The sequence below is a fragment of the Schistocerca piceifrons genome, unplaced genomic scaffold (genome assembly GCF_021461385.2).
Source record: "Schistocerca piceifrons isolate TAMUIC-IGC-003096 unplaced genomic scaffold, iqSchPice1.1 HiC_scaffold_1152, whole genome shotgun sequence".
Lineage (NCBI taxonomy): Eukaryota > Metazoa > Arthropoda > Insecta > Orthoptera > Acrididae > Schistocerca > Schistocerca piceifrons.
The window spans coordinates 55001-60000 of NW_025726964.1; the positions used below are offsets into that span (position 1 = coordinate 55001).

Consider the following 5000-nt stretch of genomic DNA (forward strand, 5'->3'; position numbering starts at 1 on the left):
CGTGCACCACCCCAACCGCCAAACTCGCACCTCCAGCGGATGAACGGCGGACGTTTCCCGCACTCGTAAAGTGCAATCCACCCCTATAACTTGCGTTTCATGAAGAGTTATTTCCAATATGCGACATTCCCGCTGTCCGTATACATGAGCCGCGACCTGTACCACTTACGAGCGAGAGACGCGATCGCGTTGCTCACTGTACGGCGTCCGATACCGAGCCATCAGCATGTCGGTCCCCATGCGCGTTGCACTCGCACTCGCAGTCGCAAAAACGTGGGGCAAATATATTACGCGGAAGAGTTATAACAGACCGAGCCCCACTGCATGGGGGGAGTCTTTGTCACTAATGTACACAGATGGAACATTTTGGACTGGAACCAGATTACCCGTACACACGGCGCTGATTAGTAATCAATGCAGAGCCATCAAACTACAGCAAATATACACAACTGTCCGTATACATGCTGAAAGAGTCTGCCCAAAATGGGAACCACACGTCAGCCAGACACTCTGATCACGCACCACTCTCTGCTTCTAACAGGCGCACATACAATATGTAAGCACCAGCATGGAACAACATCCAGTGCATCTTCTCCGCCACATTACACAATCCACACTATCACAACCAGACCAGGAGGTCCGTGCGGAAAATACAATATCCCAGCCTTTCGACATCCACCATTGCGCAGACCAGGCACCAACACCCACACATGTCCTATACAACGGTGCACCCAACATCACAATAGTACCTCCTGTCACAGCGCACAAACAATGACATGAGTCAAAGACACAGGTCTCACACAAGCATAGAATTGGAGCGCCGCCTCTAATAAGCCAAAGGTGCATCCTGACGTGACAAATCTGATCATGTCACAAGCATTCACTTACTATAATCACTATCAACGAACCTGCCGCCCCCGCCCCCCCCCCCCCTACACCTTTCCGTACAACAACGTGTAACCTAACCTAACCTAACCTAACCTATGTTGTACCTTAACCTAACCTATGTTGTACCTTAACCTAACCTATGTTGTACCTTAACCTAACCTATGTTGTACCTTAACCTAACCTATGTTGTACCTTAACCTAACCTATGTTGTACCTTAACCTAACCTATGTTGTACCTTAACCTAACCTATGTTGTACCTTAACCTAACCCATGTTGTACCTTAACCTAACCCATGTTGTACCTTAACCTAACCCATGTTGTACCTTAACCTAACCCATGTTGTACCTTAACCTAACCCATGTTGTACCTTAACCTAACCCATGTTGTGCCTCAACCTAACCCATGTTGTGCCTCAACCTAACCCATGTTGTGCCTCAACCTAACCCATGTTGTGCCTTAACCTAACCCATGTTGTGCCTCAACCTAACCCATGTTGTGCCTTAACCTAACCCATGTTGTGCCTTAACCTAACCCATGTTGTGCCTTAACCTAACCCATGTTGTGCCTTAACCTAACCCATGTTGTGCCTTAACCTAACCCATGTTGTGCCTTAACCTAACCCATGTTGTGCCTTAACCTAACCCATGTTGTGCCTTAACCTAACCCATGTTGTCGCCTTAACGTAACCCACGTTGTCGCCTAAACCTGCTCTGTAATTGTTATACGACTCGTTCAATTACTGTAGTGTTGCCCACCCGCAACCCTCGCAATATAGTTCGCTACTCGCACTGCCCGCACCCCTGTGTATCGCTTCATGTTAAACACCTTGCAAGTCTTGCTCACTTTCCACATGCTCCTGCTGTACACTGTAATGTGGATGGCAGCAGGACGTACATGCCGCCCCTCCCCACGTCCCCACCTTGCCCCCTGCCTTCGCAAGCTGGTTGGTGAGAAGTTTGCATGTTCAATGCCCTTCGCATGCGACGTACTCAGGCTACGTTGTGGTGCGGCCTGTGTCAACTGTCCGCTGATGTCGTACGCGTGAACCACAATCTGTACTGCACATTCGTCCTTATGTACTGAATGATACATCGTGGCACATGTGTGACCGCACAACGACTGCGCCCAAAAACGGCGGACCATACAGTGCAAATATTGTGCACGCAGCTACGTGTCGTCTCCCTATGAGAGCTGGATTGCAGTGTGGTACGCCATAGAGACGTGTGGGAGGAACGGACGCCGTGGATGGCGATCAGCATGAGCTGTCTGTTGATGTATTCGGACCTAGTCGTCTCTCCTCACACACCGTGATGGCATGGTGCACCGCGTTCCATATCTGCGACATGCTACAGAGGCCGGTTGACAGTCGTTCGAGCAATGGACATCGCATACGTACGGGGGCCACCTTCCACGTATTGTCTAGGCGTGCACATTTTGTTGCGTGTATGTGGGCAGACGTAGTGTGGCGTGACACCTGACACAGGCATGCAATAATCGTTGAAGTTGCAAATGGCGATGGACGCCTGCGTTTTCTGGTGAAGTTACGCAAATGAACAAATGGTAACCTGTTGTGGTGCGGTTGTTCTCGCTAGGGGTGAATCGGTGATGGCGACGATAGGTTGAGGTACTAACCGGTTGTTCCAGCGATACCCACCATGCCGACGAAACTGAACGGCATCTGGGTGTGAAGCGATACGCGGCGGTGGCTGGGTGGGACCGTCCCCGGCCGGTGAGGGGGCGCCTCCCGGCGTGCTGGCCGCGCGGTGCGTGGGCGCACGCGCTACAGCCGGCTGGTGGGGGCGGCCAGTGGCAGGCGCGCCGGCCGACGGACGCGGCAGGCGTCGCAGCTGCGCGCCGGCGCACCCTGCGCGCGGCGCCGTGCGGCCAAAGTAGGTCCTCGCGGGCCCGGTGCGAAGCGCGGTGGACATCTTCAGTGTGCTGGTCCGATTGAGGACTGTGTGCGTTGAGGATGCGCCGCCGCCCGGCGCTCGGCGCCGCGACGCCGTCTGCTGCTCGGTCGCCCCAGCGGTTCTCGCTGGTGGTTTGTATCGCAGCTGTGCGGATGTGTTGGCGCGTGCGCTGTGCTGGGAGAGTTCGCTTCGGCACCCAAGTGGGGCTTTTGTCCTTCTGTGGCGCTGGCGTTGGAGCTGCCGGTCACCGTAGGTGGCGCGTGTTGTCTCCCGCCGGCAATGCCACGACAGCACGCTCCCGGGCCTCTGTCGGCAGCGGCAAGCTCAGTTGGGAGCACGGGTGGTCGCACCGAAAGCGTCTACTCGCCTAACTCCGGGCGATTGCGCCTCTCTCGAACCCGACCAAGTACTTGGGACGGCGCTGCGCGCCGCCGGGACCTGAGAGGGTTTCGAGGTGTATTGTGCAGGGGAGCTCAGCCTCCTCCTGTTTGCAGAATGATTGAGCGGACGCTTGCGTGTTCGCGCGGGCCCCCGGGACACACTCCCGGGCGGCCGGCTGCTCAGCTCTAGTTGACGCAGCTCCCTGGTTGATCCTGCCAGTAGTCATATGCTTGTCTCAAAGATTAAGCCATGCATGTCTCAGTACAAGCCGCATTAAGGTGAAACCGCGAATGGCTCATTAAATCAGTTATGGTTCCTTAGATCGTACCCACGTTACTTGGATAACTGTGGTAATTCTAGAGCTAATACATGCAAACAGAGTCCCGACCAGAGATGGAAGGGACGCTTTTATTAGATCAAAACCAATCGGTCGGCTCGTCCGGTCCGTTTGCCTTGGTGACTCTGAATAACTTTGGGCTGATCGCACGGTCCTCGTACCGGCGACGCATCTTTCAAATGTCTGCCTTATCAACTGTCGATGGTAGGTTCTGCGCCTACCATGGTTGTAACGGGTAACGGGGAATCAGGGTTCGATTCCGGAGAGGGAGCCTGAGAAACGGCTACCACATCCAAGGAAGGCAGCAGGCGCGCAAATTACCCACTCCCGGCACGGGGAGGTAGTGACGAAAAATAACGATACGGGACTCATCCGAGGCCCCGTAATCGGAATGAGTACACTTTAAATCCTTTAACGAGTATCTATTGGAGGGCAAGTCTGGTGCCAGCAGCCGCGGTAATTCCAGCTCCAATAGCGTATATTAAAGTTGTTGCGGTTAAAAAGCTCGTAGTTGGATTTGTGTCCCACGCTGTTGGTTCACCGCCCGTCGGTGTTTAACTGGCATGTATCGTGGGACGTCCTGCCGGTGGGGCGAGCTGAAGGCGTGCGACCGCCTCGTGCGTGCTCGTGCGTCCCGAGGCGGACCCCGTTGAAATCCTACCAGGGTGCTCTTTATTGAGTGTCTCGGTGGGCCGGCACGTTTACTTTGAACAAATTAGAGTGCTTAAAGCAGGCAAGCCCGCCTGAATACTGTGTGCATGGAATAATGGAATAGGACCTCGGTTCTATTTTGTTGGTTTTCGGAACCCGAGGTAATGATTAATAGGGACAGGCGGGGGCATTCGTATTGCGACGTTAGAGGTGAAATTCTTGGATCGTCGCAAGACGAACAGAAGCGAAAGCATTTGCCAAGTATGTTTTCATTAATCAAGAACGAAAGTTAGAGGTTCGAAGGCGATCAGATACCGCCCTAGTTCTAACCATAAACGATGCCAGCCAGCGATCCGCCGCAGTTCCTCCGATGACTCGGCGGGCAGCCTCCGGGAAACCAAAGCTTTTGGGTTCCGGGGGAAGTATGGTTGCAAAGCTGAAACTTAAAGGAATTGACGGAAGGGCACCACCAGGAGTGGAGCCTGCGGCTTAATTTGACTCAACACGGGAAACCTCACCAGGCCCGGACACCGGAAGGATTGACAGATTGATAGCTCTTTCTTGATTCGGTGGGTGGTGGTGCATGGCCGTTCTTAGTTGGTGGAGCGATTTGTCTGGTTAATTCCGATAACGAACGAGACTCTAGCCTGCTAACTAGTCGCGTGACATCCTTCGTGCTGTCAGCGATTACTTTTCTTCTTAGAGGGACAGGCGGCTTCTAGCCGCACGAGATTGAGCAATAACAGGTCTGTGATGCCCTTAGATGTTCTGGGCCGCACGCGCGCTACACTGAAGGAATCAGCGTGTCTTCCTAGGCCGAAAGGTCGGGGTA

General features: G+C 53.8%; 1 non-coding gene across 1 annotated transcript in view; it reads left to right on the forward strand.

The window, feature by feature from the left end:
- Nucleotides 1-3379: 3379 nt before the first annotated feature.
- Nucleotides 3380-5000, forward strand: part of LOC124728351 — a 1909-nt gene continuing 288 nt past the window's right edge. Inside the window, exon 1 of the ribosomal RNA XR_007007326.1 lies at nucleotides 3380-5000. This exon is cut by the window's right edge and continues 288 nt beyond it. This is a non-coding gene — a ribosomal RNA (small subunit ribosomal RNA).